Source organism: Phaethon aethereus (genome assembly GCF_964289735.1).
Source record: "Phaethon aethereus genome assembly, chromosome: 2".
NCBI lineage: Eukaryota > Metazoa > Chordata > Aves > Phaethontiformes > Phaethontidae > Phaethon > Phaethon aethereus.
Window position 1 is genome coordinate 153,446,863 of NC_138582.1, and position 12,199 is coordinate 153,459,061.

The following is a 12,199-nucleotide window of genomic DNA, read 5'->3' on the forward strand; positions in this document are numbered from 1 at the left end:
ACTATGCAAAGGGGAGAGAGGCTCTCTGGGTCTGATGGCAATGTGGCAGGCACTGTGACTACTCCAACCCCTGTGGCAGGCACTGTGACTGCTCCAACCCCCACGGCGGGCACTGTCACTACTCCAGCCCCCGCGGCGGGCACTGTAGCTACTCAGACTGTTGCAGCTGAACCAGAGAACCAGCCCATCCCGGTATCAGTTGCCTCTGTACAAAAGAAGAAATCTTGGAAGCGGAAGTCAGCTCGTTTAGTAAGGGAGGAGGAAGATTCTGCTAAGAAGGAGCCAGAGGAAGAGAGTGAGGAGGCAGAGTGCTCTGAAGCAGGGCCATCACAAGCACGGAAGAGGGAAGAGAGCGAGTCATCACTTGAAGAGGAGGAAGAGGAAGAACTTATAAAAGAGACGGTAACTACCCGATCTCTATCCCTGAGTGAATTGCGAGATATGCGAAAGGATTTCAGCCGTCGTCCAGGTGAGCACATTGTCACCTGGCTGCTCCGATGCTGGGATAATGGGGCCAGTAGCCTGGAATTAGAGGGTAGGGAAGCCAAGCAGCTGGGATCCCTTTCTAGGGAAGGGGGCATTGACAAAGCAATTGGAAAAGGTGCACAAGTCCTCAGCCTCTGGAGACGACTCCTGTCGGGTGTGAAGGAAAGGTATCCCTTCAAGGAAGATGTTCTATGTCACCCAGGCAAGTGGACCACCATGGAGAAAGGTATCCAGTACCTGAGGGAGCTAGCGGTGCTGGAAGTGATTTATGGTGACTTGGACAATGGACAATCATCCAAAGATCCAGATGAAGTCAATTGCACGCAACCTATGTGGCGGAAGTTTGTACGGAGTGCACCATCATCATATGCCAACTCAGCAGTAATGGCCTGGAAGGACGGAGAGAGACCAACGGTGGATGAATTGGCTGGCCAACTCCGGCAATACGAAGAAAGTCTCTCTTCGTCCCTACGGGCCTGCGTCTCTGCTATAGAGAAACTGTCCCGGGAGTTCCAGCAATTCAAAGAGGATATGCCCTACCCTCCACCCATACGGACCAGTGTCTCAGCCATTAGGAGTAAGCGCTCTTCTGTTCAAGAGAGAAGATACAGAGGATACACACCACGAGCCACCCTGTGGTTTCAATTGTGTGACTACGGAGAGGACATGAGGAGGTGGGATGGAAAACCTACCTCGACCCTAGAGGCACGAGTACGTGAGCTGCAAGGAAAAACAATTACAAAAGGGGGTTCAGGTTCCTCGAGGAAAATCGTCGCTCCACTTTCCAGTGGGCAGCTTCCCAGAAAGAATAGAAGAGCTGATCTCACCTCTGATCCTCTTGAAGGGACTTCTGATTCCTATTTACAAGATGTGGGTAACGAGTACTATGAGCAGGATTAGAGGGGCCCTGCCTCCAGCCAGGCGGAGGAGAGGGACAACCGAGTTTATTGGACTGTGTGGATTAGATGGCCTGGCACATCAGACCCACAGGAATATAAGGCTTTAGTGGACACCGGTGCACAATGTACCCTGATGCCATCAAGCCATATAGGGGCAGAACCCATCTGTATTTCCGGAGTGACAGGGGGATCCCAACAGCTGACTGTGCTGGAGGCCGAAGTGAGCCTAACTGGGAATGAGTGGCAGAAGCACCCCATTGTGACTGGCCCGGAGGCTCCATGCATCCTGGGCATAGACTACCTCAGCAGAGGGTATTTCAAGGACCCAAAAGGGTACCGGTGGGCTTTTGGTATAGCTGCCTTGGAGACGGAAGAAATTAAACAGCTGTCCACCTTGCCTGGTCTCTCAGAGGACCCTTCTGTGGTGGGGTTGCTCAGGGTCAAAGAACAACAGGTGCCGATCGCTACCACAACAGTGCACCGGCGGCAATATCGCACCAACAGAGACTCCCTGATCCCCATCCATGAGCTGATTCGTCGGCTGGAGAGCCAAGGAGTGATCAGCAAGACTCGCTCACCCTTTAACAGCCCCATATGGCCAGTGCGAAAGTCTAATGGAGAGAGACTGACAGTAGACTATCGTGGCCTGAATGAAGTCACGCCGCCACTGAGCGCTGCTGTGCCGGACATGCTAGAACTTCAATATGAACTGGAGTCAAAGGCAGCCAAGTGGTACGCCACCATTGATATTGCTAACGCGTTTTTCTCGATCCCTTTGGCAGCAGAGTGCAGGCCACAGTTTGCTTTCACTTGGAGGGGTGTCCAATACACCTGGAATCGACTTCCCCAGGGGTGGAAACACAGCCCTACCATTTGCCATGGGCTGATACAAACTGCACTGGAACAGGGTGAAGCTCCAGAGCATCTGCAATACATTGATGACATCATCGTATGGGGCAACACAGCAGAAGAAGTTTTTGAGAAAGGGAAGAAAATAATTCAAGTCCTTCCGAAAGCTGGTTTTGCTATAAAACAAAGTAAAGTCAAGGGACCTGCACAAGAGATCCAGTTTTTAGGAATAAAATGGCAAGATGGACGTCGACAGATCCCAACGGATGTGATCAACAAAATAACAGCTATGTCTCCACCAACTAGCAAAAAAGAAACACAAGCATTTCTGGGTGTTGTGGGTTTCTGGAGAATGCATATTCCAAATTACAGTCTGATTGTAAGCCCTCTTTATCAAGTGACCCGGAAGAAGAACGATTTTAAATGGGGCCCTGAGCAACGACAAGCCTTCGAACAAATCAAACAGGAGATAGTTCATGCCGTAGCCCTTGGGCCAGTCCGGGCAGGACAAGATGTTAAAAATGTGCTCTACACGGCAGCCGGGGAGAATGGCCCTACCTGGAGTCTCTGGCAGAAGGCACCAGGAGAGACTCGAGGTCGACCTCTAGGGTTTTGGAGTCGAGGATATAGGGGATCTGAGTCCCGCTATACTCCAACTGAAAAGGAGATATTGGCGGCATACGAAGGAGTTCGAGCTGCCTCAGAAGTGGTTGGTACTGAAGCACAGCTCCTCCTGGCACCCCGACTGCCGGTGCTGGGCTGGATGTTCAAAGGGAGGGTCCCCTCTACGCATCATGCGACTGATGCTACGTGGAGTAAGTGGGTCGCGCTTATTACACAGCGGGCTCGAATAGGAAATCTTAATCGCCCGGGAATCTTGGAAGTGATCATGGACTGGCCAGAAGGCAAAGATTTTGGAATATCACCAGAAGAGGAGGTGGCGCGTGCTGAAGAGGCTCCACCATATAATGAACTGCCAGAGAACGAAAGGCAATATGCCCTGTTTACTGATGGGTCCTGTCGTATTGTAGGCAAACATCGAAGGTGGAAAGCTGCTGTATGGAGCCCTATACGACGAGTTGCAGAAGTGGCTGAAGGACAAGGTGAATCAAGTCAGTTTGCGGAGGTGAAAGCCATCCAGCTGGCTTTAGATATTGCTGAACGAGAAAAATGGCCAGTACTCTATCTTTATACTGACTCGTGGATGGTGGCAAATGCTCTATGGGGGTGGCTGCAGCAATGGAAGCAGAGCAACTGGCAACGCAGAGGCAAGCCCATCTGGGCTGCTGAATTGTGGCAAGATATTGCTGCCTGACTAGAGAATCTCGTCATAAAAGTACGTCACGTAGATGCTCACGTACCCAAGAGTCGGGCCACCGAAGAACATCAAAACAACCATCAGGTGGATCAGGCTGCTAAGATTGAAGTGGCTCAGGTGGACCTGGACTGGCAACATAAGGGTGAATTATTTATAGCTCGGTGGGCCCATGACACCTCTGGCCATCAGGGAAGAGATGCAACATATAGATGGGCTCGGGATCGAGGGGTGGACCTGACCATGGATGCTATTGCACAGGTTATCCATGAATGTGAGACGTGTGCTGCAATCAAACAAGCCAAGCGGTTAAAGCCCCTCTGGTATGAAGGACGATGGTTGAAATATAAATATGGGGAGGCCTGGCAGATTGACTATATCACACTTCCACAAACTCGCCAAGGCAAGCGCTATGTGCTTACCATGGTGGAAGCAACCACCGGATGGCTGGAAACATACCCTGTGCCCCATGCCACCGCCCGAAACACTATCCTGGGCCTTGAAAAGCAAGTCTTATGGCGACATGGCACCCCCGAAAGAATTGAGTCAGACAATGGGACTCATTTCCGAAACAACCTCATAGACGCCTGGGCCAAAGAGCACGGCATTGAGTGGGTGTATCATATCCCCTATCATGCACCAGCTTCCGGAAAAATTGAACGATACAACGGACTGTTAAAGACTACACTGAGAGCAATGGGTGATGGGACATTCAAACATTGGGATAAACATTTAGCCAAAGCCACCTGGTTGGTCAACACTAGGGGATCTACTAACAGAGCCGGCCCTGCCCAATCAAAACTTCTACGTACTGTAGAAGGGGATAAAGTCCCTGTGGTGCATGTGAGAAACATGCTGGGGAAGACAGTCTGGGTTACTCCTGCATTAGGAAAAGGCAAACCCGTTCGTGGGATTGCCTTTGCCCAGGGACCTGGGTGCACTTGGTGGGTAATGCGGAAGGATGGGGAAGTCCGATGTGTACCTCAAGGAGACTTGATTTTGGGTGAAAACAGTCAATGATTTGAATTGTATTATGTTAATTGTTCAGTATGACATTACTACTATGGTTGCTATCTACCATATCAATGGTATTATAGTAAGAATCACCCAGACTGATGAAGAATGAGCTTCACTGAAACCAAGCAACGTGCAGCAGTGATGAAACCAGAACTGGCTTCAGCAGCTTGCGCCCAACAAACCCCTCGAGATCGACATCTTCGACCTGCAGATCATGGACATGGACCGTGCCAGATGACAATCCAACACCACATACCATCTCCCCTGCCCTGAGAGACTGCTATGATGGATGAAGCCCAGAGTCATGGACTGACTGAACTCCATAGACATTTTAAGTGATGGCCCATGGACTAAGAAAGTGATATCTGTGTGTATATATTAAAAGACAGGAAGAGTAATAATGAATAATTGGAATGTATTGAAAAGTATAGGACCTGGGCATGACGTAAATGGTATGGAATAAGGGGTGGATACTGTCTTGGTTTCAGCCAGGATAGAGCTGGTTTTCTTCGCAGAAGCTAGTGTGAGACTGTGTTTTGGATTTGGGATGAGGAACTGTTGATAATGTGCTGATGTTTTGGGTTGTTGCTGAGCCGTCAAGGACAGTCCAGCTTCTTGTGCTGGCCTGCCAGCAAGCAGGCTGGGGGTGCACGGGGAGCTGGGAGGGGACACAGCCGGGACAACTGACCCAGACTGGCCAAAGAGATATTCCCTACCATCCGACGTCATGCCCAGTACATAAACTGGAGTTGGCCGGGGGGCGGAAATCGCTGCTCGGGGACGGGCTGTCGATCACGGGGTGGTGAGCAATTTCTGTATTGGGCCTCACTTGTTCTTGTACATTCCTTTGTTGGTATTATCATTATTGTTCCCTTCTTTCTTTCTGTCCTATTAAACCGTGTTTATCTCAACCCACGAGGTTTTTCCTAATTCTCTCCCCCGTCCCACTGTGGGAGGGAGAGTGAGCGAGCGGCTGCGTGGTGCTTAGTTGCTGGCTGGGGCTAAACCACGACAGTAACGGATGACCTTTCATACCTCTCCCCATTTAATTTACAGGAAGGTAATTTTATACTTCCCTGAGATGGAAAGTTTCAGCCAACCACATAACCAATGTAATCATTGCCCTTCTGTGCCAGTGTTTCTGTGCCAACAGGATGTCAGAGAAGTTATCTCCTTCTCAGGTCAATCCAGGCTCTCCTGCTGTTCATTTATTATGGGTGTGCGTATCAGAGTAATACCTTCTTCTGTTGCTGATGCATACGTGGAAGTCTGCTTGCGTGGCTCTATCTGTGCCTACGCCTATATATTTTTATTGAGATGTGGTTTTAAGCTTCCTTGGGGAGATAGAATGTTGCAGGAATGTCGGTACCCGGGTAACCTGCTTTACATACAATATGCCAGAAACCTGTAGAGAATTTCAGCTTCTTGATTTCCTGTAACTTGGAGAGCACTTGAAAGTCCTCCTGAGTTTAAACCCCATTTGAACTTATCCTCTGGAGCATTTATTTTCAAAGTTAGGTTAAGGAATATCCCTAGACATTGTTGGAAATATTTCCAAGAGAATAAACTTATGCATATTAATTGAGACTAAAAAGGAGCAGTGAGCACAACAGACCCAGGAAGACTTTGAGCTTGAAATCCAAGCCAGTACAGCTGTCTTTTCTGCCATAGCTTCTCATTGGCTGTTGGCTACAATGTGTAGGTGGTATTTTTGGCAGAAGCACAGGATTTTCAGCTCAGCTCAGAACATCAGCAGATAGAATGACCACATCAAGTAGAAAGCCACTTTACAAATCTCAGTGTTTGATCTTCTGTTTGTTTTTATCTCCCTTTCCCCCCATATTTTCTGCCTCCCATGTCCTAAAACCCTTCTGCTAATTAAGTAGCGACAGATACTTGTGTGCTTCAAATCAAGGATGTCTGCCTGATGTTCTATGTGTTGTCTTTTCTTTTTAAGAGAGGAAGTACATTTTCTAGGTATATTTCAGTATCAACTTTGTTTTCTGTGTAGTTATGCTGTGATACACCAAGAATGGAGAGGTTTTGTATGGTTCCTGTTTGTAAAATAACTGCCCCACAGGAGCACTCTAAGTGTGAAACAGTTAATATTTTAACATTAGCTAAAGTTCCTGTCCCACTCTTTACCTGACATGCAGTGATCATGAGAAAGAAGAGCTGATGATGATGAGCAGCCATATCATCAAGAAGCAGCCATAAACATCCTGCCATCACCTACTATGGAAAGTCACATGGACAATGAACTGAAAGCTGACCAGGTCATTTGTAGTCTGCCTGAAGCATAAGTCCCAGACACAGCAAGGCCAGGAACTTCACCAAAGCCTCTGCAGTTTGAAACCTTAGCCCCTTAGCCCTTGCACAGATTTTGAGTGAGAGATATAACCATGAGGAAAGAGTCTGTGTGGGCCCTGCATGCATCCCCCTGCCAGGGTTTTGGCTGCCAGGGCCTTGGGCACACAGTGGGATGGCAAGCTGAGGGCAACCCCATTCCTTGGGGAGAAGGGGAGAGGCTCCCAGAGGGACTCTGTGGAGGCTGTGGCCAGGGCTCACTCACAGACTGTGGAAACTGCCTGCACCTGGCCATAGCTCCTTATCTCGAGCCCACCTGTGGGCTGATGGCCTGGCCTGGCCTGGCCTGGCCTGGCCTTGGCCTGTTCCCATCCCCACGGGCATGCCTGCTGCCCAGGGCTGGGGCTGCCCCCACCTCCTCCTGGGCTGCCCTGCTCCCTGGCTGTGGCAGTGGGACAGGCCCCAGCTGTCTGCAGGGAAGGTTATTGCCATGTCACTTTGCTGGAGAAAATAAACTTGACAAATTAAATTCTCCTCTGATGGCCCGATTAAAACTATCAAAAAACATTTTCTATGCAACAGAAATTCAATTTCCAATCAGCTCAATTCCTGAGCAACTATTCCAGTTCTTATATTGAAGTTTTCTAAACTTGGCCATATCACTTTAGTTTGCCCCTCCTGAGAAAAAGAAGATGCTCTTGCCTCTGGAGAAGCATTAGCAGTGTTCGTGAAGCGCCAAGGTTGAAAAAAAAGAAAAGCCAGAGGCCAATATTATGGACACAGTATCTTGGCTGGCTGTACTGGGTCTGGCTGGGATAGAGTTAACTTTCCTCTTAGTAGCCCATATAGTGCTGTGCTTTGCATTTGTGGCTAGAATGGTGTCGATAACTCACCAATGTTTTGGTTATTGCTGAGCAGTGCTCACACAGTGTCAAGGCTGTCTCTCCAACCCTCCCTCCAGAGGCCAGTAGGCAAGAGGTTAGGAGGGGACATAAGTGATACAGCTGACCCAAAATGACCAAAGGGATGTTCCATACCATATGACAACGTTTAGCAATAAAAGCTAAGAGAAAAAGGAGGGAGGAGGCATTCGTTATTAAGACGTTTGTCTTCTGAAGAAACTGCTACGTGTACTGAGGCCCTGCTTCCCAGGAAGTGGCTGGACATTGCTTGCTGGTGGGAAACAGAGAGCAAATCTCCTTTGCTTTGTTTTGCTTTGCTTCTGTGTGTGGCCTTTGCTTTTTTCCATTAAACTGCCTTTATCTCAACCCATGAGGTTTTTTCATCTTATTTACTCCCCATCCTGCTGAGGAGGGGGAGTGAGAGAGCAACTTGGTGGGTATCTGGAGGCCACCCAAGGCTAACCCACCACACTGGCACCTGGTATAGTGATGGACTGGCTCATAAACTGCCTCAGAAATCAATTGTCTTTTACAGACAAAGGCAATATGTTGTCTGACATAGTGTAGGCAAAAAGTTTCTTTTGTTTTTCAGCAGTGCAAGTATACTAGAGATGGTAGAACTGGTATTTAAATGAGAAACATATTTTGGAGATGAGAAGATAGACTGTGACTCATGATACCTGCATTTAGTCACATTTTAAGAATTCACGGTTGTTTCCTGTACTTACATAAAGAGAGAAACAGTGTTAAAAAAATGAAGTAGGTCTACTTCTCTCTCAGTGAAGTACCAACTGAATTTCCTGTGAAAGGTACTGTAGCCAAAATCCAGAAATAAAAGAGCAATGGTGCATGAAGGGGTTTCCATAGTAACCATTACTTGTACATTGATAAACTTAGTGAATGTTTCCAGGAAAAAATTCAGGGAAATTTCACATTTCAGAAACATGAGGCTTTCTGTTTTAGATAAAAATAACACTTGGTACATCGAGCCTAGAACAAAACTCCTAAGATCTAGTTTTTCTTTTGATCTGAATATTGCTTCATCTGCCTCTTTTAACATCACATGCTGGAAACTGTCTGCAAAGCCCTTGGTGAGGTTTGACTGCTTCCAGGCTTAGGTGGCTGCTCTGCAGGAGTTTGGGAGTTGGAGTTTTCAGCTTTCTCATCTGACATTGCCTTTGCTTTTTTTTTTTAGGCACTTCAGGTTTTTTTTGCATCTGGCTGTCATCCTCTTGGTGGTTCTGGGAACTAGTTGTTTTTATTGTGAACCATATTGATTTACACAGGCAGCTGTATTTTACTGAAACTCAGATCTGGATCATAAATACTCATCTAGATTACCACCACTTATTCTGCCATGCAACCACATCAGCAGTTCCATTTCAGAAATGAGATCACATTTTATCTGCAAATAGTTTGATTGCTTATATTACGTCTTTCACTTCTGGGGCATCTCTCTTAGCTAATAATACCTATTGCTTATAATTATTGCTATCATTATGCGTTGCTTACACAAGCTTTAAATCAGTAAACAATCATCTGTACCTTTGATCAGATGCTCATAGTTCTGTGACATTTTTCTTGCACTAAAGAAGTGTCTGCCTGGTGATACAATATGGTTTCTTCTGTTGTTAGTGATGGACACATAAATATTTCAAGTGGACATGCTTAGATCTGTGTGTCTCTATTTATGAGTAGATTGAAACTCTACTAGAACCAGAATATATCAAGAACTTGTTTTACATATATCAGAACCACGAAGAGCATTTCAAACTCTTGGATCTTCAAACATGTGGCTCCAGATGCCCATGTCATCTTTTATAATTTTTGATTGAATTCCTAATAAAAAGTAAATGGGCAATGAAATTAAGACAAGAAATTCTCATTAGGTGTAAGGAAAAACTTTTCCATCATCATTGTGGTCACACACTTGAACAGGTTGTCCTGAGTGGTTATCAGGTTCCATTCCTGAAGATATTCAAACATGACAGGCCCTGAATATTCTATTTAGGCAGCCTGTCTTTGATTGCTGGAGCTGGACTAGATAATGTTGAGATGTCCCTTCCAGTCTAAGTTATTCTGTGATTCTGTGATACTTCTGGCTTATTCCACAGCCTTACATGAAAAATCATAAGCAGTTTGTTACCCTGTTACCCTGTCTTTTTTCCACTTAGGCAGCATAGAATTATTTATGGGAGATGTGCTTTAATTTAAAAACATGTCTGGTTTGTTCCTTATGACCCAGTATTACTGTATTTTCCTTTCTTCAAATTTTAGGAAGGGTTAAGTGGCATCCATTCATTTGAATTGACCAGCACACCTACTGGATATATCTTTGTGCAAGCATGAATGGAGTCCTAGCTTCAGAAGTTCTGGTAAAACAGACTGGTAAGAGAGTGGCTGAACTCTGACCGACCTGTTTTTGCTCACATGAATGAGTATTTCTGCCTACTCTCTCACCGCAAACATTAGAGTTTCTGTTCCTCTTCCACTTACAAACAAAAGTAACCCTTGGATACTGCGAATTAGAACTGTAATTCTGACACATATCCATTTCAGATTCAGGTGTGTGTCTCTGTTCAGCTGTGCACTTGGCCTCTCCCAAAGCCTAGATACCTACAATGCTGCTTCAAAAGATTGGACTCTATCTATCTTCCACTGCTAGCCTTTGCAAAAGTAGCCAGAAGTAGAGGGGGTGGGTAATTTTCCATATCAATCTAGAGCCTAGTGCACATATGTCCCTTTGAAGAAGAGCCATGAGCAGTTTGAAAGGTTATGGGTAAGAACTGGAGACTGAGGCAACAAAGGGAACCTTGTGGTTGGTGTCTACTACAGGCCACCCAATCAAGGGGAGTCTATTGACGAAGCCTTTTTACTCCATCTACAGGAGGCATCACACTCACAGACTCTCATGCTGTTGGGGGATGTCAGCCACCCTGACATCTGCTGGAAAAGTAGCAAGGTGAGCTGTAGACAATCCAGGAGGCTCCTGGAATGCATTGAGGATAAATTCTTAAGCTGAGTAATAGGCAGCCCTACCAGAGGGGATGCAATACTGGATCTGTTGGTCACCAATGCAAGTGAGCTAATTGATGATGTCAAGGTTGGAGGCAGCCTGGGCTACAGTGATTATGCACTGGTGGAGTTTGCAGTCCTGAAGGATATGGGCCAGGCGAAGAGTAAAGTCAGAACCCTGAATTTTAGGAAAACAAACTTCCAGCTCTTGACGGAGTTAGTCAATAGGATCCCCCTGGGAAACTGCCCTCAGGGATAAAGGAGCAGAACAGAGCTGGCAGATCTTTAAGGATGCTTTCCATAGAATGCAAGACCTCTTGATCCCCAGGTGTAAGAAATCAGGAAAGGAAGGCAAGAGACCAGCATGACTGAGTCAACACCTGCTGGGCAAACCAAAGGGGAAGAAGGAAATGCACAGGCAGTGGAAGCAGGGACAGGTATCCTGGGAAGAGTACAGGGACACTGCCCAGTTGTGTAGGGATGGGGTCAGGAAGGCCAAGGCACAGCTGCAGCTGAACTTGGTAAGGGATGCAAAGAATAATAAGAAGGGCTTTTACAGCTATGTCAGCCAGAAAAGGAAGGTCAAAGAAAGCGTACCCACCGTGATGAGCAAGACTGGCAAACCAGTAACAACAGAAGAGAAGGCTGAGGTACTCAACGACTTCTTTGCCTCAGTCTTCACTGGCAACCTCTCTTCTCACACCTCTTGAGAGGATGGACTGCAAGATGGGGACCAGAGGAGCAAAGTCCCTCCCACCATAAGAGAAGAACAGGTTCAAGATTGCTTGAGGAACCTGAACATACTCAAGTCTATGGGACCTGACAAGATGCATCCCAGAGTCCTGAGGGAATTGGTTGATGTAGTTGCCAAGCCACACTCCATGATATTTGAAAAGTCACAGAAGACAGATGAAGTCCCTGGAGACTGGAAAAGGAAAACATTGCACCTATTCTTAAAAAGGGTAGAAAGGCGGATCCTGAGAACTGCCAACCTGTCAGCCTCAGCTCTGTGCCTGCTGGCATCATGGAGGTGATTCGGGAGAGCCAGCATGGCTCCACCAAGGACAAGTCCTGCCTGATGAACCTAGTGGTCTTCCATGATGGATGTCTACATCAGTGGACAAGGGAAAAGCTACCTATGTTGTCTATCTGGACTTCTGTTAGGCCTTTGACACAGTCCCTCACAACATCCTTCTCTCTAAATTGGAGACATATGGATTTGATGGGTGGACTGTTGGGTGGATGAAGAATTGGTTGGATGGTCACATCCAGAGGGTAGTGGTCAACGGCTCAATGTCTGTATGGAGACTGGTGATGAGTGATGTCCCTCAGGGGTCCATATTGGGACCAGTAGTCTTTAGTATCTTCATCAATGACCTAGACAGTGGGATTGAGTGCACCCTCAGCAA